This window comes from Nothoprocta perdicaria, unplaced genomic scaffold, assembly GCF_003342845.1.
Source record: "Nothoprocta perdicaria isolate Ctin4 unplaced genomic scaffold, notPer1 scaffold_15, whole genome shotgun sequence".
Classification (NCBI taxonomy): Eukaryota; Metazoa; Chordata; class Aves; order Tinamiformes; family Tinamidae; genus Nothoprocta; species Nothoprocta perdicaria.
This window is the reverse complement of record NW_020454649.1, coordinates 1,962,769-1,987,868: the sequence shown is the minus strand read 5'-3', so window position 1 is coordinate 1,987,868 and position 25,100 is coordinate 1,962,769. Positions and strand designations below refer to the sequence as shown.

Sequence of the window (25,100 nt, the reverse complement as noted above, 5' to 3'; positions counted from 1 at the left end):
TCCAGCCCYTACTCCTTTTTGTAAGTTGCTTTTTTTGTTGTTGTTCTTTTTTTTTTTTTTGGATAGCAAAGCTTTTGGAAACAGATAAGGTATAGCCACCTTAAGATACTTTCATCCTTCTTCCTCTCAGAAGTTATTGTAGTAGATATTGTTTTCTTATTCCTGATTCATTAGATGAATGCTGTGGTTTTAAATTCTATATCTGCTTAGCCATTGTCTTTCTCAAGATATACAAAAATTTCCAGAGTACTCAATACTAATTATTAATTATGAGCAGAGAACCTCCCTGTTCTCTGTATGTTGGATGTCTTTAGAAGACAAGTAGTTGAGAGCAGAGACCTGTACTGCCTACATGCAACAATACACAACAGGCAGAAATTGTGGGCCATATGAATTTTGGCTAGAAGTAGTTTTCTATGAGGAAATAATATTAATATGTAGAGAAAGACTGAGCCGTTCTCTGGAACTGGAGAGCTAATTAAATCTTCCTGGTGAACAGTGTCACCAGGGCTTGTCTACAAATACCAAGTGAGGAATGGTGAAGCAGTGCAAGAACAAGATTTAGTTTAACTCTGTGGTCTCCCAGGACTAGAAGAGTGACTAGAAGAGCATCTGACTTGGATTTACTCTATTACGTTAAAAAGCTGATACAGAGCAACCCAAAACACATCCTGCACGGTACACCAAAACAGGTTTCAGTGATGCTGCAAACCAAAGCCTGGGAAAAGGGCTCCTTACCTTCTTGTCTTAATTACTGGTCYTTTATCATTTAGTTATTTACATATCAGAGGAGTGTGATGCCTCTAATTAGGACAATGTTTGGAACAATGTATTACTGTGCTTTATTACTGCTGAGAAGCTTTAATTGTTGTACTGGACATTCAATCCTTCTCTGAAGGATAATAAATAAGGACTAGCATAAGTCAGGGTGCCCAGGATATTTCAATATATCSCCACATATGTTTTTTTAACGTTGTAAAAGTTAGCAAACTATGTCTTACTAGTGCTGTGTGTCATTAAAATGGGTCTGTTGCCTTTTTAAAGTAGTGTCATTATTCATATGACAGAAGAAATCAGTTTGGGATAAAGAATAAAAAACTTTTTTTTTTTTTTAACAGCTTGCCTTTAACTAAAAAAAGGAAAAGATTTATAAAACTACTGGGATAATTGAGAATCAGAACAAGTTGGCAAAGCACTTCTCGTAATCCCATCTAGAAATACACATCCAAATTTATACCTTCAAGCTACTAACAGCAAGTAGAAGGGCACTTCAGACTTGCTAAAATCAAGCATTCAAAAACCAATATGTCAACCCCACCAAAGTGATCCTGATTTCAAGGTCATTCCTGATGTTATCATCTTTGGTCTTTTGAGATCTTCAGTTCCATTTTAATCATGTTTCCAAGCAGTCACATCTGCAGTCACCAGCTATAGAAAGATACTTTAAAATAAAACAGAAATATATATTATATATGAATATATGAACAATATTCAAAAGTATATTCATGCACAATCCAATCCCTTGTATTCTAATAGACATTAAAACAAACTATTCCTCTCATCCCACTGGGAGCCATAATTAAACTACACCAATTCAATTAACATACCAGTTAGTTTAAAAAAAGAACTCATAAACAGTTTAAACTGAAAACCTTACCTGAAGAAATAGTGCAACATATTTGTTAATGAGTCCTATCAACCAGCCTCATAGCCTGTCTATAGCTATATCCCTGTTCACCTGGGATAGCCTTAGTCTGTGCATTAGGTATTTAATAGCTCACTTTAAAAATACCAAAAACAAGTAAAGCTTGATAGTTTCTGATGATAGGATTTTGAATTTCCTATATACTCAACAATTAAGCTGTTTAGACCATATATTTCTTTCTAATAAGCTGTGCTGAGAAGTAAAGAAATGCATAAGTTTAGCATAGATTTCAAGAGCAACTATTTTTGTCTTTCCACAAAATCATATGCCCAATACCAGTGGTATAAATCCTTAGTTTATGACAAGCTTAGATTAAATTTGCTACTTCATCTGTAGGTTAATGTACTGATATGTAATTACTATCAGGTGAATATAAAAAAAATCATAAAGCAATAATTATTAGCTTCAGTTGTTTAACTTAAACATTAATGTTTTTCTTTATCACTGTAATTTTCACATTTAGCTTTTCAGTTATCTTGTCAAGCCCAAAGTCATGTTCAGACTGGCAACACTTCAAGAAATAGTTTAAATCTACCTCCTTAGGCTAATTTTTATTAATGCAATTTAAAATATSTCATGAAAACATTATTTCTTACACTAAAGTTGGTGAAATACAAGAGTTTAGCGCATGAATGTTATCACTGGTGTCTCAGGATAAGGTTAGGAAATAGATTAAGCGCAATGCTTGGCCGTATGGCTTGTAAAACATGTCCCGCACAGGTTCATTTTCAAGGGGTAAGCATATTTTACAGGCTGATTCACACTTCTGCCCAAGCACAGRGCATAAGAAAGTGTCAAGTAGGTAGAACTGTTTATTCATACCATTCATCAGGCATACTAGATAAAACAACTAGCACAAGATAGAATATCATGGTTTTCTTACACTAACTACTGCAAATTACCACTCGGATTAGGGGGTAAGGAACGAGGAGTTGGATGTTCCCATTAACTTTTCAAGAAGCTGAGCTGTACAGAGATGCAATTATGGACACGTGTCATGGATTGAGGCTAGCATGTGCAAGGCAGGAAGAGTTGACGCGAAAGGAGAGCGGTCGGTGGCTGCCTGGCCCACTGCCAGCACCGAGGCCTTTTGTGCAGGACGCGCAGGGCGAGGAGAGACAAGACTGATCTATTTCATGTGGGTAACACCTAGGAAATTTCTATTTGTTTCCTAGACCCTGAATCCAAGTTACAATTAGAAGCTATGCGATATGACAGAGGTTAAAAGCTGAATGCGGGCAAAGTGCGACCCATTATTTTCATTTCAGTCATGATCATCATCAACATTACCACAAGCAGGCCCCATAGCACAGTCATCTTAATCCACATAGTCACCTTCTTTCCTCTTGAGGTGCATCACAAACACAAACCTGCTTCTCCTGTTCAGTTCTCTCACTTGTCAGCTAACAGGTCAGGCACAGTGCTCCCTGCTCTTTACTTTTAAAAAGTAATTCAAAACAGAAATAAGGGCAAGTTCCTAAACAGCAGTAAAATTGACGTGAAAAGCCAAGATAATCAACTATGTTCTAAGTACCTCTACATTCTGAATGAAATACTCTCTCTAGCTAGGTGTTATTGCTGTTCAGGTTTAACCAGTGGAAAGCTATGAACATTTAGAAAACATAAATGGTTGTGTTTGTAACAATGAGTGTTGAAATCTTATTGGAGAAGAGCTAAGAGAAAAAAGTTTAACTCTGATAAATAAAAGAAAAACAGCCCTGTAAAAACAGCAAGCAGACCTCTAATCAAAGCGTCCATCCGTGTGACAAACAAACTGATCACTTATATCAGCACAGGCCTGTGGAACCCTCTGCAATATACACTGTGTATATTGCACAAGTCTGGCGTGCTGAAATGGCTCAAATATACCACTACTATATAGTTAGATTTGCTTCTTTTTAAGGAAGGTGTGGTGTAACAGCTACAGAAAATACAGTAGATCAGAATGAGTACACATTAGACCTGTGTACTGAACGGCAGAGTTTTGCTGGTACTACTTCTGGAGTCTGCAACACTGCAGCATTCTGCTGATAAACCACGAGCCTGATATCAAAAAGATGACCGACTGTATCCATTTTTATCATCCCATAAGTGTCTGAGAATTTAAGTATACTTCAAGGTGCTTTTGAACTGGGGAAATGTTTTATAACTCTGTTTTATGACTTAGCCACCCTAATATATTAGCTATGTTACCATTTGTGCCATTGCAATATTTAAGCTATAAAAGACAAATTCTGTTCAAAACTTTATTGGAGTACATCTAGAATAACAGCACTGAAAGTTGTGGCACATTTTGGATAGAACAGGCCCAGACAACATACCTTGGTTTATAGTGCCATTACTGGAAGCAGTATTTGGCTCAGCATCTCTGGATGACTAACTTGAAGCATGAGGGCAGTGTGTATGTCACTACCAATGGCTCCAGCCTCAGTRGACAAAAATCTAGAAAATTAAATGACTAGAAAAACATGCCAGACAGATAAGACTGCTTCTTTTCCATTTTGGGTATCACAGTTAAAACTTTCAGCAGGGAAAAATAAAGTTACAAAGGTTCAGGATGGACACCATCTTCAAGAACAYTACCCATTATAAATAAATCCCAGTGAAGCACTACAACACAAGATGCCAAATTCCATGTTACAACCTGTTCTAAATGCTACGTATAATGCAATCAATGGGCCATTAGCTTAGTCTTCTCCTCAGAGCAAAGTTACAAAATTAACAGATCACAGTCTGCAAACCAAGTCACAAGCAAGCAAAACGTAGATTATGAGGCACATACTACCAATAATGATGCAGAAGTCTGTTTCTCTATATGAAGTTTTGGTGGCTCTTTTAAGAACATCAACAGAACRGAATTCAGAAGGTTTTTTTCTTTTTTTTTTTAATTGTTGTTGTTTAGCTTTTGTTGTTTGATTGTTAAGTGAAATATATTCTTGAGAGCTGTAAAATGCTGCACTGGTGAGTTGTGGTTTATGACAAATAGCCATTAACTTACTGCTCTAAGTATATCAAGTGCTCAGGTGTAAGTAGCAATAACAAACTACATATATTTTTGCAAATAATAGTTTCTGTAATTGGCATAGCAAGTGTAAAGTATAGAAGTAATGGTATCTCACCAACATTTCTGACATTTCATTGGCCTACGGGTGGCTTGTTATCCCTAGGCACCCCTCAGAGGTGGCTGGCTATCAGAATGACATRTCCAGTTTGGACAACTTTGCTCCAATTTCCATCATTCAGAGTCTCTTGCCCATTAAAAGGCAAACTCCAGCTGATGCCTGATCTTTCAGAGGTTACCACCCAAAGCTCCAGCTGCTCAAATGCTATTTGTTTAGTGAATGTGGGACACATATGCATGGAGCATTAACACAAACAAATAAACAAAAAAAAAATCCTAAATGTTTGCATTACTTTCTGGGGCAGCTGGGAATCTTATTATTGCAGCAATCATCAGCTGAAGTTATGGTCATTTCATTCTGCTGCCCTTTATTCTTTCAGAACAGTCTTTCATGCRTCATGTCAAATAAATACCATCAGAGGCTGGATTCAATTTTGCTTTCCCTGGATGTTATAGCTAATCCCCACACACCGTCAAATGGTCCATGCCCAAATATCAATAACGCTCGCTTCTCACACTTGTAATGCACTGTTCACTCTGGAAGGAGACAGGTCTCGGTCACTGACAGAAAGTGGGAAGTGAGAAATGTCAAAAGTAGTCACTTGGTGCTGCAAACAGTATAGAAAACATAAGGACATATGTATGGGGCTTGGTTATATATTATTATCAGTAACACAGAGGAAATCAAAGTCATTTTTGGTCATAATAGAAAGAACTTAATTTTTGCATTATGGAAAACCAACATAACTGATTTGTGTTTAGCTAATTGAACTAAAATCCAGTTATTACACAGGCAAAACCCATGCTTATCAATGCTGAATAAATACTATAACTGACTTAACTGTCATGAATATCTATAAAAATTAAAGCGTAGACTCTGCATTTCCAGTTTTATGCAYTTTATCAATGAACATATTAATACTTGCTCTATTTGCTATAGATGTTGAAACAATTTCATAAAAACCCTGTAAAAGGATATAAGAAAAATTTAGTATACARTTGTATCAGGAAACCTAGGATCAACAGTCATACACATCCAGACTGCAAAGAAAAACATATGTTGTGACCTCCTGGTACAAGCTGAGCAATCACTGCTTAAATATCACATGCCAGATAATTTGATTTTCCTACATATGAACTGCGGCAGAAGAATTATCTCTATAAATTAACTTCCAAACAGATTATARGAAGTGAAAAGAAGTCATGCTCTGTCTGTTGAGAATTCTCAGGTAGGAAAGAGAACTGAGAGTCAAAAATAAACATATTTGCTCATAATTGTTTCCAGGGATTGTCATCATCTACTGACTGATCTCTTGCTGCTCTTCTTGGAGTTCTAGTTGTGTACAGACAAGACCCCAAAATCCAACTTTATCCATATGCATATCTTTTTGCAGATTTCTTTGGTTGTTAYAGCTGATCATCTCAATGCCTAATTGAGACCAAATGAGCAGTTAGCCTGGTGGCTTTCTCATAGATATATGTAATGCAAGAAGCTGGCTTTGTTCAGGACTTAATATTTGAAACCAAGGATATGGACGGAGACACAGGCAAACGTGAAGGACCGAGGGACGTTTTATCTAGTAAATTTTGTAGACTTCCTGATCATTTGTTTCCATCTGTTCTTTGTCCTAATGATTCACTCCTTCCTTAYGCACAAAGCTGATAAAACCAACTGCTACAACACCCTGCAAACTCTGAATGGCTTTTCCTGATGGCACAAGTGATTATCTGGGGAAGAGTCATAGAACCATAGAACCATAGTCATGTCCCCTACCCCATCCTGACAGCTGCCTCTCTGAAGTAGGAGGAGACTGAGGCACACATGCATGCAGCAAATAGATTGAGGAAAAATTACCTTCTGATTTCATGAGAATTAACGGTCAAATTGGTCAGATAGACCTTAGTAAGCAAAGCAACAAGAGATTCCTGGCAGCTTGTAGACTTMAAAATATTTTTAAGAGACTTTTAGAGCTAAAAACTTTGCTTTTGTTTCTACCATCAATTGAAGATCATCATCTGGCTTAATATCTATTAGCTATTATGAAATGTGTCTTATTTTTCTTTCTGATTTTTTTTTTTGTTCAAACAAAACACTATATTAGTTGAGCTAAGTAGAATAGATAATAGTAATTTGTAAGGTAGTTTTACTACATAGCAAAGAAAAAAACTTACCAGAAATTCTAATGTTTTTAAGCATGACTATCTTTTGTAAACACACTTCTTGAAAGGAGAAGTACATATACACAATATGCAATGCAAAACAGCTATCATGATATTTTAATGAAAAATCTGGGGTTACTCCACTTTCCAAATGATACTTTTTCCACATAAAACTTTCTTATGAGAAAGATACCTTCAGCACATAAACATCACCAATATAGATGTGATACAGTAAACTAAACAGACTAGTGATTTTATTTTGCTCTATGCCCTTTGGAAGGAGCCCYGGGGCGCAGCAGAGTTGCTTTGTCCCTTGCTGCCCTTTTTGACAAAGTATCTCACAAAATCAGCCCTACTTCCCATTGCAGTGAATGGAAAATTTCCCATTACTTTTCACACATGATTTCAGGTTTCTATTACTTGATCATTTGACAGAGATCCACATAACTGTTACTTAAATAAACAAACTGAGCTCAGTGCAACTGCACTGTATTTTTCAGTGCAAGAGAGGAAGATTGGGGGTACCAAGTACTCACAGAAATGTCAGAAGTTTCCAAAGGTTTAATGCATTTTAATATAGTGATTGTTTTATCTGTGGATTTATACTGGGATAGGAGCTATTTGCTACTCGGTCTTTTTGACTGCATTTTCATGAGTTTAAAGTATTTCAGTCATCCAGGCAGACAGGCAAGTTAACCAGTCGTGGAGCAAACAGCGTGAACAGCTCACAAATATCCCACAGCCTGACATTTGTTCATGTAAATTACTGGATGAATACGTATGAACAACAAATATATTAGCACAAATCTTCATCAGATTATAGATGCGACTTGACCAGTAAATATCACAAAAGCTCTATGCCTAGTTTGTCAGTTCTCCTCTTACTCCTGTTTCCCACTGCAAAGATGAGTCATTTGGGGCCAAGTTGTTCACACATATGGTTTTAATTTTTTTTTTCCTCTCAATCAAGAAAATTAAACATCTTGTTTTGCTATGAACACCCCCAGCTGACCAGATGGACACAATATTTCTGCACATACATGGAAATTARCTTTGGACAGCAATGAGCTTTGAAGCAAATTCCAAATGTTGCATTGTCATATTTCTGAGATAAAATTGAATTTAACTATCCTTATTTAAGAGCATGAGAAAGTGAGGCACAAAGAGTTAAGTAAATTATTTGTATGTCAGAACAGGGGAAAAGCACTTGGACTGCTGCTCCTCATCAAGCACCAGAATCAAACAATCCTGGTTGCTTTCAGATCACCAAGTACTTCATTTCCTAGTAGTGTTGTGCACATTTCTTTGAACAGTTGTGAAGAGGTATCAGGTATGATCTTATGTCTTTTTTTCTTTTTAAATATATCTCTGAATACTCATAAGCCTAAAATTTAATTATAGCAGTTTCACTGACTCATGACCAAATAGCAGCTCCACGCATAAAGCACAGAGTACAAAACATAAATTTTTCAAAGATATACATTTTTATATTTTCTTGTACCACTGACTATACCTATTCTATCTGGAGTTACTATCTTTCAATCCTCATATCTATTACTATTCCACAGTCATCTCTGAGCAGCCCTCTACACTCATAAATATCAAAGAAGTAAAAAAACAAACAAAATCCCTCTTAGCTTTTCTCTATGCTTATCTTCCTGTGTAATCAACACATGTGATAAAAAAGGGGTTCTGAACTATATGCCCCAAATTTTCAAAAATATTTGAATGATATAAAACAATACTACAAATAAAAATAATAAAATAATTTTCAAACTCATAACTTTCATAATTCATAATTTTCAAAACTTATGGCAAATAGGCTAATAGAAAGAAAATACAATTGTAAAAMMMCCCCMCMCACACACACAAAGCAAAACAACAAAAAAAAGTTGATACTGTCATCACACAGAAATCCCATCTTAACCGTACGTATTTGAAAATATTTATCAATGACTTTTCAGCAATTCCAAAACACAGTGTTGATAGAATGCAGAGTTAACGTCCAGAACAAGGATAGATATCTGTGCACAGAGAGGCTTTAAAGTACTTTCATAGGAATTATTAACGGTTTGAAAGCCATGACTTTCCATGAAAGCCTGAGACTCTGAATGATTTAAAAAAGGAAGGATTAACAGTGGTTTGGTCAGTTTAAAAATATTAATCTGGCTTAAAAGTTAGGAAAAAAATATAGAAATGAACCAAGACCCTATGAGACAAAAATATAAGTTGAGAGCAAAAAATAACTTGTACAAAATTAGACTACCACAGATTAGACGAGGTGCATAATACCTGTGCTACTTCAATTGCAACTCACTAAACCCTGTGGTTATTACTACAACTGGGGGGTTTAAAAAAACCACCATTGGTCGTTTTCCCAAGTAACATGCTTTAATTTGGACAGGTTTAAGGGACACCCTACACTGCATAGCAGCCTCTCGGTGACGCACACGCAGTCGGCGTTGGCCTCCCGGCCACGCGCCTGCGTGMGGGCTCGCAGCCAGCGGCAGAGCCCGGCCCTGCGCTTGGCCGAGCGCCTCAGCGCTGGCTCGTGCTGCAGTCCTGCTTCTGCTGCTGCCCTTTGCTGCTGCTGCCCGTCTGCAGCTCCCACCATCTGTCTTGGAGAAYATGTGCATGGAGACGGCTGCTCCCRCACAAGGGCTTTTGATCAGCGACAAGGGGTGCTGTGCTGTTTGCCTTGTTAGCGTGTGTGAAATTTTGTGCTTCACTCCATTAACATGGAATCTGTCTTGCATTTCTCTGATTTTTCTTTTCTTTTCTTTTTTTTTTTATTTTAGTGTAGCAATTTATTTCATTTTGAACTTTTCATGCTGTTTAATGGGCCTCTTCATGTCAGGTTAGATAGTTCAAGGAAAGGAATAGATCTTGCTTTGACTTGCCCTTTTGAGAAGATCTGTTCCCTCCTCAAAAAGGAAAGGGGTATCTCAGAGCCCCGTCCCAGAGGCCTCAGTGACTCCGTGGTGCAGAGGAGCTCCACGTGGAACCACRCTTGCACACATGGGCTCCACAGGAATCACCACTGGAAAAAGCCCAKGGATTTTGCTGCTTGGGAACTCAGATGCAAGTATAAATATCTCTTTACTATTTAGAGGGTGCAGAAGAGATGCTAATTTTAATTACTTTGATGTAAATCTGCAGTAATCCTACATAAATTCAAATCAGGATATGCTCTCAAAGTCAAAAACAAACTAGTAGTCAGASAAATTGCTTCCTTTGTAACAAGGCTCTGAAAAATGGAAGAAATGGTGATAGTACCAGACTTTTTCAACAGGATCAACTTAACTTGTTACAGCTTTTTGAAATAGAGCATAATAATTACATTCACAGGAGCTGGTGGAGCCTGGGCAGCCAATTCACAGGTGGAAGGAACATCTGACTGATTCCCGTTAGCAGGGCAGCCGCCAGTGCGTGCACCTGGCTTTTTGTTGAATCATTTCCATCTGCCAAAAGCCTAGCTGCAAAATGAGGAGGGGAAAAATAAACAAAAAGAAAYAAGGCATGCTGGAATTTTAACTAAGCATCTTGCCTGAGTTTWGGGAGGCTAGGGATAGTACTGGAGGGCCTGGCACTTTCCCACAGGCCAGAGARAAGAAAATAAAGATTTGTGAGAGTTTTATTTGCATTCTCATGTTTTTCTATTATTATTAATTTTTTTTCTCTCTAGTATTTATAACTTGTTTTCTTTCCAGCAGTCCCACGAACTTTATTGTTGGAAAAAACTCRAATCTTTAGGGACTTTAAAAATGCAAATGTATTTCTGGATCTTGTTCCAGATGTATAATATATAGTGGCTTATCAACATTTGCAAATGGTGTCAAGCTCTTCCTAACAATGTTTAGGAGTTGACAGCTTTCTGTTTTTAGGCAGCTCTCAGGTGAGGCAAGTTACTTTTTTCGGTAAGTATGACATTCCAGGAGTTACTGGCCTTACTAACTGAACTACAATTAAATGTCTAGAATATTGCTCAGATACTCAGGACCAAGGGTTAGTGGTTATGATAGGGACTGCCCAAATGCAGAATATAATCACTATAACTCCTTTATACTGTAATGTTACATTTGTCTGCTGCAAACTCTTGTACATTGAACAAGTTTACCTACTTAAATTGCAGTAGGAATAGCAAAGATTATAGCTCAAAGTGAATGTAAAGATAACTGGGTCTCCTGGCTTGAGCCTTCTCCTAGGCATTCCACAAAATCCGCAGGGGTCTCGAACGGCTGACAGGACCAGTGCGCTGCTGCCTAGYGGGCCTGCCAGGCTCGGTGCTGGGCTCAGGCCTCTCGGGTTGTTTCCATGCTCCGTGTATTTCCGACTGCTGCTGACAACTAGGCTGCTGACAGCCAGAAGCAGCCAGTGCGCCCAGTTCCTTACTCCCTTTGCCAGTCTCATCGCTGGCAAGAGGTGAATCCAGCTCTGAAYCTCTAAGTAAAAGCAAAATACTGTAACTTACACCAGTTTGCTGGCATCTCCAAGTTCCACATTGCACCTTTATGTTTCATCCCATTCTACCTCCTGACTCTGTATTGTATTGCTCTGCACATGTAAGGCAGGCAGTCAGAAAAATTAGAAAGARCCTTCAGACAAGGAAGCATTTTTTCTCCCTCCCTCCCTCCATTTATTTATTTTTGAGAAAGAGTAAAGGGGGGAAAATGCACCAAAAAAAAAAAAAAGGCAGGAAAATAAATGATAGCTTTTCATGCAAAGATGACTTCAGTTTCTAAGTGTTCACAGAGTGAGGAATAAGCAGCTGGAATCACACCACAGCTAGCAGTGGAGATGACTTCAGAGGATTACGACTCGTGAAGAAGAATAAGCAGCAAGTCCAAATGAAGTATGCCACCTAAATCTTACACATGCACAAAACAAAAAGATACTTGCATTATTGTCCAAGACCTCAGGATGAAAGGGGATACCATTTGGATTCACAACTTTTTAGATAACAGTCCACATTTTTAAAGTTTTTAAAGAGATTTGCAAATTCTCACATGAAACGCTGCACTTTTTCAAGGCTCAGGGCGCAGAGAACCAACCAGAGACAACGAAACAATCAGTGACAGCAGAGGATAGTCCCTTCTGAGCTGGGGGAAACAGAAAGCAGCAAATGGCGCCAGGCTGCGATTCCAGAGGATCCCTTCGTCTGGGTGCAGAGCGCAGCCGAGGAGGCCGCTGTGGGCAGCAGTGCTGCGCATTTTAAACGAGTTTAAAGGAAGGAAAAGTTCTCTATTCCTTTCTGTGCAAAGCATGGCATAAATCTGGACTGTTTAGTGTATTTACCGTGGATGCTTTCATATAAAGAAAAATACTGTCAGAGACGCTGTTTGAACAGATCTCTATTGCTAGCCCTAACAAAATTCTGTTCTAATAAAACCAGTATATTAGTTTTAAAACTTCTCCTTTCATCCAAGTGAATGTTACTTTTACTGCTACTGACACATTTGGGAGCTGCAGGAGTTGAATCACTACATACAGAATAGGCCAGGAAACTCATTAAAATATGTATAATTACTTTGAATAATTTCACAGAGCTACAGAGGTACACAGAGCTCTAGATCAGCAAAATACAGTCACATTGTCATTAACTGCATAAAAATAAACTTAGATTTTTTTATATACCTTATTTCTTTAAACAAAACTCTGCATGTAATGTCATATTAAACTTTTTTTTTTTTTTATGCTTTACTGCCGAGTTTATTACAAAAGCTTGTTTAGCATATACTCAGAGAGGGGCATTAACAGCAAAGAAATAGATGAGACAGATCAGTTATCCTTCATTTAATAAGCATTAGGAGTGCATTTCATCCAGCCATCCATTTTATTSCTTCACAACTCAAATAGAAGAGAGGTATTGTGCCTTCTGCAGCCTACAGGAGCACCTGACATCAATTAAGYATCTATTTAAATGTCTCGGAGAATAAAGCCAACATGCAAATAACACAGTTATTTGTGCTTATGCACAGCAGATTACATCGCATAACTGCGTTTGATCCAAATTGGAAGCTGCACTTCAAACTATTTTAAATGCATCTCTGAATCTCTAAAAGCTGCTACACCCTAAATGCCCCTAAGAAATGCCCATCAGTCAACTAGCTTGGTTTTACCTACAGCGCACAGATCCTGTCAGACTCTCYGGCCACTACTTGGACATTGGGGAAACAGTTCAGCAGCTCATTTTTCAGTGGCTCAGAAATACACCTCTCGGTCAGGATACACAAAATAATACCATAAAAGGCCAAGATATATTAATGAGGCCTCAGTACAGAAAGAAAACACTAAACCTTGTGTTTAGCCAAACTTGGATAAATAGAGAAATAAAGATGTTAAGTCATTAAGCATGACTAATAGTACTACAAAAGTAAGTTTTCAAACCAGCCTTAAAACAGCTTGGTTTTCAAGTGAATGAATGTCTACCATCAGTTTTTCAGGGCAGAACTTACCAAGCGAGTCAAAAGAAGGCAAAAAGAATGGAAATAACAATGAAAGAAYGGTACAAGTATCCTATTAGAGATGGAAATCAACTAAATCAAAATAAGGCTTGCTAATTGCAATCAGAAGTCTAGAGTGGTCTCCACAGATGATTCGGTAACAGGTTTCGAATCCTTCCAGTTGCTTGTTTGCTCATTATACCTGTAAGCACCTCAGATGAGATGTTACAGAAATGTGGAAAGCTGAGAAAATTCATCACTACATTTAGCTTTTCTGGATCAAACATTGGGACTATAAAGCTAGCACTGCAATTATAATGAACACATTCTGGGTAATTATATACATTTTTTCACAATTGAAATATGATTAGTAAAGCATCAACACCAGGTGCTGTATTACCTACTCATCTATGACAAATCTAGACAAAATGTTTGGATTTGGAAGTGGATGAATGAATGCCTGCCTTTTCTATAGCTCTACATTCTTGTTAGGAAAAAGTTCTGCTTTCTCCATTTCTCAGCAGCCATTATCATTAATATTTTTAAATTTTATTTGCATGACAAATGCTCATTGAAAGAGGTAGCCTAAACTTCCTTGAGAGATGAGGAATTAAGAGTGTGGGTTCAGGTCTTATCTCAACTTGTAGACACGACATAGTCTACAGAAAAATAAACCCATACACCCTATCCATAAAAAGAAAATAATGAAGTGTTAAAAAACATGATATAAATAACAATTTGCAAGGTTTATTTGTAAGGCTTTTTTTTTTTTTTTTTTTTTTTGTGTAGGCCATGCACTAAAGAGACAAACCCTTGGTACCTTGGTATATAACATTTAGATTTGTTTTATTTTACATTTTTTTCCCCCCATGAGGCTTGTAGGCAAGTAATAATACAGAAAATTAAATATAATAATTTTTAGCCATTCATTTAGCCCTTTTTTCATTGCCCAAATATGAGAGAATTGCAGGTCTAATTATTAACAACCCTCTGTTTGCCAGCAATCCTCCAAGAAGATAAAAACCATCCTTAAAAGCACTGTTAGATTAATTAGTATTAGCTGAAAAATCCTGTTTGTTGAAAACTCTTGTTGACAGAAACATCCAATTATTTCCAAATCAACCAGGACTAAAATGCCACATTGAATCATAAAATCATTTAGATCAGAAATACCTTTGGAGGTCTTCTGGTCCAGTTGCCTCCTAGGAGTAGGGCCAACTTAGATCAAGTTTCCCAAGGTCTTTGGGGACTACAATTTCCTCTTGTATTGCTCCTCCATCTATGATTTGGAGCACTGTGCTGCAGTTTGGTAGGTGAGAGAGGCTTTGCTTACCACAGGTTGTTAATTACTGAGAGAGAGAGAGATCAGGTGCTACTACTTTAAGTTGTTTCAGGGCTAAGCTGAATTTCTTACAGCAAATTAAGGCTGAACAGCGTTTTAGCCTGTCATGATTATAGTCCCTAGATTGTAATTCCAACAAAGCTCATCTGTGATCCAGTTTATTGCTATTAGTAAAATAACTAAAGGGGGATCTTTGTCTGGATAAATTGTCTGGACATTGTGTTGAGRGACAACTGAAGCTGAATCCTCTTTGATAAACTAAAATAGCTTGATGTGCATACTAGGTTTTTAGTGAGGATCTAGGGTGCAGTTTTGAAATACATCTGATTGTGGCATTTCTGAGCTCTGGCTTGCTTCATACTAGAGTCTTAGAGCACATGAACTAGGTTTCTTTTGGATGAAGCTAAGTTGAAAAATGTGAAGCTAATGTGAAAAATGCACACACCTGATGCAACTCCAGTTATTAATCCACATTCAGTCCCTGGGACAAGATTTAAGCAAGTCTCAAACAGCAAGCCTATTACACCAGGGCATGTGTAGCAGATATTCAGTCCTCCTTAATAATTGTTTTTCTTTACAGAGCTTCTAGATCTTCTCCTTTTATGCTGTACTACTTGCTGATATAATCATAGTCAGTGATGGCATGAATGGTTGCCAACCATTAGCAGTTTATTCCTCTGCACATTAGAATATGTCTACTGCATTTGTGTGAAATGTTACCAGAAACTATGGAAAATGGCCTTGATTAGAACCTAAAGGGTACTAAGATTAAAAATATCTGCCTTTCAAACAATGATATTAAATATTACAACTATTCTACTGTACAACCACATATATGAACTCATGTTCAAGGTAAACTATATTCATAGCAACATACATACCACCCAATACAGTGGGTGTATTCCCTGTTGGAACTGGGCTAAATCTTCTTTTCTGAGGACTGAAAATTTGCTATGTGCTTGTATTTAAAAGGTCATGGCTTGCAGTGTAGACAATAAAATTGCTGCTTTTGTCTCAAATACATATATTCCAGTTCTAGATTGCAGATGATATAAAATGGTTAAGATGAACAGTTCCTTGTCACCTATTTTTCTTTTAAATCTAATGTTCTCATTTATGTTCTTTTCATACAGGAAACTGATAAAACACCTTTTCTGTGACTGACATTTTCTAAATTTAATAAAAAGCCGTAGCCGACCTTAGTAGTCTAATCAACATGAAGCAAAAGGACAGAAATCAAAGCGTTTGTGATATATTTGATGCACAATTCCCTTACTTTGCCCTCAATCAATGCACTGATAATTTCAATACATGTGGAAAATTATTTGTCTAGGGAGATGTGTAATTTCAGATGTTGTATACCCAAAACACTAATGGAATATACTTGTTAAATACATATTTATTAGTCAGTAGTGTGAGTGTTGCTTGGATTTTATCTGACCATTTGAGTACCTCTACTCAGACACCTCTTAATCTTCTCTTCTGGGAAGGAATTTTGCAATTCCTCCAGGCCCAACCAGCTTTTAACATTTTCTTTTTTCTTTTCTTTACGCTTGTGATCATTGGTTCAAACCAACTGCTTACCAAAAACAGTCTTCTTAATTAGCAGCTGGATCAAAGCATGCCAAAAATCTTAAAATCTCAACCAGCTAACAAGCTCCTCAAATAATGGGGTGGGATACTCATATTTGTATATATTCTTCCTTCTTCCTTTTAAGAGTTTATAGTAAAACATAGCTTTACTGTTATAAAAATTCACCTTTTTAAAAGGTGAAAAAATCCTCACCTCTCATGGATTATGTAACCTCACTCAGACTCCTCAAAATAGGAACTAACATAGAGCTTGGGTGATGTTAGAATAAAGTTGTTTCTAGCAGACCCGACAGAGGACTTGAACAAGTTGAACAAGTTTTTGATCAGCCTAGGCGCAGTGGATGCAAAAAGAAGAAAAATAATCTCTCCTTCCCCCACAGCCTGATTTACTGAACACATCTGACTGAAATCTGTATACTTTAATGATCCAGAATGCATTGCAGTGGAACTGATTTAATACAAATGAATAATAAGCAGCAGTTTGACTCCTCAGCAGTTAATCAATGTGTTTGCTAAATAGTCATTTTTCTGAAAAGAACAAACTGACGTGTAGTATCAGAAATGGCCCCAGGCTCGAAAAAAAAAAAAAAAAAAAAAAAAAATTGCTGCACTGCCCCCCCCAAACCCAAGAAAAAAAAAAAAAAAAAAAAAAAGATTGCTGCACTGCCTGCCCTTACTCTTGTTTTCTGTTCTCCAGAAATGTGCACCTGTAGGTGGTAAGACACTGCAGCAGAAACGAGAGATGAAAAGCAGTCCCACAAATAACCAGCAGAGTTATTAACCATTTTGTGTCAGGCTGCTCTATATGCTGAGATTAGCTCAAGGGCTATTTGCAAACCTAGATTTGCAGCCTGGACTGCATGGTGTTTAGAAGAACGGTTCAAGTGGTTTCCACATTTGAGCCTCCATGACACTACAGAGCCTTTGAGCAAAAGCCAAGTGTATTCTCAGTCATAAGAGGTATGAGGGGAACTTGAACAAATGTGGCCATGTAAGCCAAGGAAAACACTCCCAGAAGAGCTAGGAGAAACTATCTAAGGACAACTCAGAAATGAATCTAAAAGTGTATCCTCTTTCTACCTTTATTATGAGAATACCTCAGAGAAGTTGAGAGGTTGCTTATGATACTACTCAAAGAAATTCTTTGTCAAAAAATATTGTCCTAGTATGTTTGGTAGACTCAAATTTTGGGTCATAAAATCATGCTGAATGGAGTCTCAACATTATATATTGAACATGTCTCAAGTATATCATCAAAAGCAACAGTATTTTGGTCTGTTTGATATAGAAGTGTTCATGGTAGACATAATCCCTATAGGAGAAGAATCACGTTATGAATTTAGTAGGCCATGCTTCATATTTTTGACAAAGGTTCTGCATGTGGGAAAGGGCACCCAAATGGCGATTTTTGTTCCAGCTATACTATTGCTAACCTATAAAAAAGAACTGTTTTGTTCCCCAAATATTTACAAATCATTATTATTTTACCCATGACATCAGCCTTCACAAAATTTGATTCTAATAGCTCAGCAGCAATAAGGACTASGGATTGGTATTCCAGTATTTGTTTCTATGTTGCATTGTTATTCAGTTCATTTATTAAGGGTAAAATGTGCTGCCAGCTAAACTAATCTACGAACAACTGCAGAGCTCCTTTACAATATAAATGCATCCCCATGCAGAGTAACTAACACAGCTAATACACCTTTATCCAAAAAGCAGTCTATTTTTAAGGCTACATAGTCCAAACACTTACCAGTTAGAAGTATTTAATCAGGATATAATCAGTTTGAGTTTGTCAAGAACCAACACAGATGCATATTAAAACAGTATAACCAGCAGTAGTATGGGAGTATTTTGTAATAACGTGATTTTATAGCCAGGCACAATGTATAAGCATTTTACAAACCATTGGCATGTGCAGATTTCTATTAAGTATCACTGGAAGCATCAGCTTAGTTTGCAGAAATCCACTGCTTGTTTGGGCCGGAAGRGCTACTGCAGGTTTCTCAGGTTATGGAGGCATTAGGTCAGAGATGCTGATCACTTGCAGCTATCTAAGCACCAACATTTACCTCTGTCACCCACAAGCATATATTGTGAGGCTTCGAGAGAGTATACGAATTTCTGGCAGAGCCATTCCTGTCAAGAGTTAGCCCTGGACATTCTTTGGGAAATATGAACTTAAACTACCACTGCAGCCATATAAGCTTCTTGTTTCAATACCATAATAGTTTATGCTTAATATCACATTCAGCATAACTTCTACAGATCCTATTAGCATTTTTTTTAATGCAACCATCCCATTTGAAGAGTTTTTTTTCTTGAAAAAGCAGTTTATGGGTTTGTTTCTGGGATTGCTAATGATATGCAATAACGTTGGTTCCTTTTGCTCTCCATTTAGAAGTGAATTACTTTAGCTAATGGGAACACTTTCTGTTTAATCTAAATTATATCATGGTTGCTTGCAATCAAATCTCATACATGATGCACAGACTGTTAGCTACAAAACAGAATTTACTTCCCTAAAGTTGCATATTCTTACTGCTAAGCTAGAATTATGCAGCTGGGATCTCATAAAAGTTCTGCGATGTAATGGAAGACCTTTTATTTTTCCTCTCTGATGCTGATCTACTGTTTTCTAGTCTAAATATGATTTTTTAGTCTGTAATGTTGGGATAACGTGTGCCTTTTACAATTCAACTGAGACTTATGCTGAGGAGTGCTTGAAGGAAAACAAAAAAACAAACCAACAGACTCCTGTTTGGAGGAAGCAGTACATCTTGAAGGATGGAAAGGAAAAATGGGACCCTTCTATTTGGGATGATGTAATTTGACCATCAATTGTCAGAATTATGTAAGAGTTTATGATTGGCAAGAACATAAATTCTGAGGACAGATAGAGATCACTTCTAAGAACCTTGAGAATGTATTACATTATTACATCCCACTCTAGTCTGTCTGCCTGTCTTTTTCTTCCTCTCTTTCTTTCTCTCTTTCTCTCTCTCTCTCTCTTTCTCTCTCTCTTAATATCGCCATCATCTAAAGATCAAGATCACTAGCAAAAAGAAAGTCTATTCCAAGTACTCGTGAAGAATCATTTCAGCATTAATATAATGAAACCCAGCATGTAACTAATAAATTCAATACAGCTGATAGAAAATAAGGCAATCCACTGCCGAAGCTCTTTCTCTGTAGCTTATTCAACTTCTCAGCTTCTCCTTGAGAGAATTTTATTGCGATCTAATTAGACCAAGTTTGTAAAAGCTAATTTTAAGATGCAGTCTCTATTGACCAAACAAATGCTTGTGAAGGAAGATTAGTAATGTGGCATAGAGTACTCTGAAAAATGAAGCTAATACAAACAGAATCCTCAGAACAAAATGTCCAAGGGCTTTGCTGTCTAAGCCAGCCATTAAAAAAAGTGTAAAAACAAGTGTCTTTCTGAGGAAGTACTTCTTTAAGGTGTTCCCTTTGTGAGTTTCTTTTAGATGTATCGCTAGGAAATCAGAGGCTGTAGGGCTGAAAGGGATGTTTATAGGTCATTAGTCACCTCATGGTACAAGGCAAAATTCTGAAGGAGATAACAAATGAATTCCTTGAAGTGCCAGCCTAATCTATAGTTAAAAATCTCGAAATATGAGAGATTCCTAACAATTCTAGGCGATCAGCTCCTGTGCTCATTTGCTTTTACAATTAAAAAGATTTTGATCATGCTTAACTCAGCCTTACTGTGTTTCATATTAAATACCTCTCTCTTTTTTTTTTTTTTCCTATCCTCAGTTAGCTCAGAACAATTTTATTTTCTTCTCTTTTAAAGCAATATTTCTGCACCTGAAGACCATTTTGTCTTCTTGTAATCTTCTCTTTTCCTAAGTTAACTAAATTCAGAATTCTGATAGGTCAGAAATGGAATCTGGCCAAAACTGCCTTATTCTTCCTGTGGACTTCTTTGAAAATAAGCAAGAATCCTGCCTCTTTGCTGCTGATGCTGTGTGGTAGTTCATTCCCCTGCCACGTCCCAGGGAAAGGGGCAAGGCTGAGGCCATGCAGACAACAGTATTATGTGATGTACATATGATGTATTATACATATTCTATCATAATTAGGAGCTTCATATATATAACATACGTGTTGCATATATAACTGGGGAGAATATATCGTTTTAGAACCTCTCATCTATTTGTCCAGAATTGTGTTATTTGTACTAGTGATTTCTATTAATAGCAAGGTAGCAGAAGCTGAAGGAGGCTGGTATGAAGGATGTGGCGTATGCATAACAAATTATTTATTACGAATTAATATTTAGGGCAAAAATGCTCAGAAAAATCTGTTTACTTGTAGTCAGAAAGAGGATGAAGAATGATAAACTATTACCTTGAAATTTTCTCTTCAGAAGCTGTTCTGCCACTGAAGTGTGTTTTAGCGGATCAACCATCTAGTCTTAATTATGTTCATTGACTCCAATACGTATTTGTTCTTCTGCCTGCAAAGAAAACATAGTTTTCCTGACCTTTTGTCATAATTGATGTGTAGTATATAAATGACAGAGGACGGTTTAGTGTCAATGTGATCATACCAATACTAATGAATTTAATACATTGTTTGCCGCATGCTGCAATTATTAATGTATTTGAACTTTTGAATTTTACATTCTGCAAATTAACATTAAGTTCTCTTAGCATCAAAGAGAATTAGCCCAAAGCATCTTACACAAATGCATAAGCAAACAGTTTAAAATGGAATTTCTTTTAATGACAATAAGCTCCCCCATGGAAGTGAATGATCACTTCTCCAAGGATGTTTATTAAGGGATAAAATAATTTTGGTGAGAAACAAGTGCTACTGTTATTTCTAGCTGCATTATCCTAACTAATGAGTACTCTTAGTAATTATTGAAAGCAACAAAAAGAGCTGCAGATTTCGCTGTTTTTGCACTCAGACATGCAAATAAGACAAGCTGAAATTACACGTTTATTTAGGGAGTGGTTACAAAAATAAATACTGTTAGCAAATGTATTCCACGTCTTAATTACCTATGAGGAATAGCTTTCACAGGTCCCAAATGTATTCATTGTCTAGAAAGAAATATGTGGCACTTCTTACTAGGCATTAAGGTAAAATATTTTTACTTCTTGAGTTCTGGACAAGAAATTAAGTTGACTTACGATACTCTAAACAGGTGGGGAAAAACACAAACACAACTAGGACAGGAATAACTGTGTTTGCCACCTGGAAGAAGTCAACTTATAGTAATTTTTTATCATTCCATAAAAGAAGCTAGTCTAATAATGAATATTTGTAAGGTGGGGTTTTCTAAACCCTACTTTAGACCAATAACTTCACCTCTGTCTGCAGTGTTCAAAAACTCATGCTTTAGAAGAAGAGACAAATTTTTGATTTGTTTCAGAAACTAGAGAAAAGTAAAAGGTGATGTGATGTTAAGAAACAAATAGCAAATTATTTGTATTTTTGTTGCTCATGCAATGTAACTGAAGAAAAAAAATACTGGTAAGGGAAGGAGTGAATGACAAAATATCAAGTTTTAGGATTCCTTTTCTAACTTCTGGCATTCTTCAGGTTTCAAACAATGATGCAATAATTGGATGAGGATTTTTTTTCCTTCAAAACTGAAATGAGTTACTGAATACAAGACTTTACTTTTGTTTGTTAGAAAGAACCTTTCATAATAGCTTGGAGGATTAATCAAATAGAAGAAAATGAGCAGCTGAAAATCAGTTCTTATAAAGAAATTTAAGAATGAGAGCAAATAAGCTCCTGGATCATACTAAGTCCATAATAAGCTGTTAATTTTTCAGATGTCTTTTATTTATTTATTTCCCCAATCAGAGGAATATAATTCTCCCTGTCATCTTTAGATTAATAAATGGAAAAAAGAACAGAATTATTAGTTAGCATTCCTGCATAGATTTCTTGGTTCCTAGAATCACAGTAGTTTAAAGTCCTTTAGAATATATTGCATTGTCTTGTGATGCATGGAAATGATAGCTTTTTTTTTTTATTATTATTTTCTGTAAGGCTTTCCACATTTTTTTARACAAAAGGTTATAAAGTTGGTGAAAAGGTAGCTAGATGGGAGTCCATGCTTTAATAGACCAGACTGATGAAAGTCAAAATGTATTTTTCCATCTTCACCTCACAGACATGTTTATATTAGCAGATTAAAAGAAAAAAGAAACAAAAAAGCACAAGAAAAAACAATAAATAAAGACTAATCATAGCGAGGAGCATGCAGCAGCCCTGCTGGCCAACATGGAATCAGATACTCTGTAAAGCACACAAGCAATTCAAGTTTTCCAGATTCACTCTTTCAGGGACCCCTTCCATGTTCCTTAGCTCTGTATTTTCTTTTGTGCTATTCCTGTTAGGTTGGTCCCTCAACTTTTAATAAGGGATTTCCTCTTGCTTGACTAATATAACTCTCTGTGAAAGAAATCAAAAGTGGAGTGGCTCAAGGGAAAATTCAAAGGTCAATGCCTCTTATAATATTTGGGAAATTATTTTTATTTTTGTCTTTAAGATGTCCAAAACTTGAAAACTAATTCAAACCGTCTATAATAGTGTAAATATAGAGCAGATGAGCCTGGTAATAGGCAAAGATCCTCATAACTAAGCCAAAAAGGAATTAACTGAGTTTCATTAACTTGTGCTGGTGAACAAAAAATAAATGCAAACCTTTCTTCCACTATTATGCAGAGTATAAATTCATGAGGTTGTTAATTGTGTTAACACAATATGACAGGGAGACATATAAACATGAAGTTTATGGATGTTATTTTCTTTTTCACTGTCTTCAAAACACAATGAAAAGAAAAACAGGAGTTAAAGGAACTAATAACTGAAGCATAAAACCCAAACATTATATATGGTTCCCATTTTCCTCAGAGTTATTTTTCACTTCCAAACAGTCACAGGTAAAATTCTGGAATGGTTTAAATCATTAAATGGTTTAAAGTAGAGAAAAGAATGAATTCAGAAGCACAGGAATGGCTTGCCTGTGGTAGAACAAATTAACATTTACAGTCTTGCATAAAAGCTGTAGAATTGATAGCAAAGTTTCATGGAGGTGATTAAACCTTAAGAATCTCAACTGCTGAGCAGCTACTTTATCAAATAGCAAACAATAACAGAAAGTGGCTAAAGCCTTTTAGATCTTTATAGATTTTTTTTTTTTTTTTTTATGACTAGTGATAGTTCCTCAGTTTGCACGTTGCCAATGAGAAAAACTTTGTGGAGATTCACTAGAGTTGAAAATTCATTTTCATTTGAAGATCACATAGTATGTGCATACTGGCAACCCCAAAACACCAGACAGACTTGTTCTGGTCATTCCTACCAGTCTGGGACAAATTTAACACCAAATTTAACACACAAATTCCACAAATTTAAGCACTCACCACTTATTATATGAACACAGTGTCAATACAATTCAGTGTCTGAAATCAGTTTTTATCCCAGATGCCTTTGAAATTTCATCTTGAGTTTCTGTTCATGATCTTCAGTAGCTGTAAGGCCAAGCAGACTGGATCAGGCCAAAGGCCTRGGAAAGCCCATATACGCTGCAAATCCAGTTAGTTTCCAGTAAAGGCAAGTAGAGAATTATCAGGGCCCTGTGGAGGAGAGAATTTACAAATTGAGAGCACGTTAAAAGTCACCTTTTTCCTTCTAAAGACTTCTAATTTCCAGCAACTAGACTTTTTGTCTCTCTCCCTCAGTGAAATTATGATAAACATTCTGCTATTCAGCTCACTGAAAACGATGACAGAAAAAAAAGAGCAAGAATATAAATGGGAACAATAGTTAACTGACTAATGTAGGGTAGAGGAACTGGATGAGATCTCACATTTTTATAGCACCGATGAACCACTGTTGGGGAAAAAAAGCTTCCTTCCAAGATCTAATCCTGTTTATTTTACCCCTAGGGGACTGCCATCACAAAGAACGGCTTCCTACTCCTTTCTGAGACTTTTTACAGCCATGAATTTGTTATATTCCAGAGTGATTTCTGTCAAGATGCAGTTTTTATGAATTCTGTACCTAAGGGAGATTTCAAGAGCTGGTATATGGTGTAAAGAATTAGATTTTTATGCCACAGTGTTATAATCAAGGCTATTTGGAATTAGGAACCAAGTTGAGCAAATACAGGGTGATTAGAAACTTGTCTTCAAGTAATAACTGTTAGTATTGTGGTTACAGCAAATATCTAAAAGAAAGATGACTAAAAAGGATGGATGGAATTGCAGGTCTGAGCTGTACAATGTTATTTGCCTTTAGTATTTTTTTTTTTTTTTAACAAACATCTTGGGAAAATAAAAGCAATGGGTAAGATTATACTCCTTCCTTTAGCACACAGAAAAAAATGAAGAAAAATAAAAGAAGAGACATGTCCCCAGGCCGGCTTTTTCTCTGTTTAAGAGAGCGAGCAGCCCAGAAGGCTGTTGAAAAAGTGACTTGGTGAAGAAACTAGAGGAATTAATTGTCAACACTATAGGCAGGTAATATGGAAACTGCAAATACTGCAGATATTGCGAATGAAGCGGGTACTGCTCTCACAGGGATAACATGAGGCAAACCATGCAGGTGAGTAGAAGTGGAAGTAAATTCTGAAACAGTGGCAGGAATGCTCACAAAGTACCGGGTCCATTTCAGGAAGCATCACATACCAAACTTGTGGTGTGCCCAGCTTAAGAGCAGCTGTAGACACCAGCATTTCTC

The 25,100-nt window shown here is 36.7% G+C and overlaps 1 long non-coding RNA gene across 1 annotated transcript; it reads right to left on the bottom strand.

The window, feature by feature from the left end:
- Nucleotides 1–1,311: 1,311 nt before the first annotated feature.
- On the bottom strand, nucleotides 1,312–23,967 carry LOC112943544. The gene is made up of 3 exons (XR_003248618.1): nucleotides 23,783–23,967; nucleotides 20,742–20,850; nucleotides 1,312–1,441 (listed from the first exon to the last, which is right to left on the bottom strand). It is a non-coding gene; the product is annotated as an uncharacterized LOC112943544 (long non-coding RNA).
- Between the last annotated feature and the right edge of the window lie 1,133 nt (nucleotides 23,968–25,100).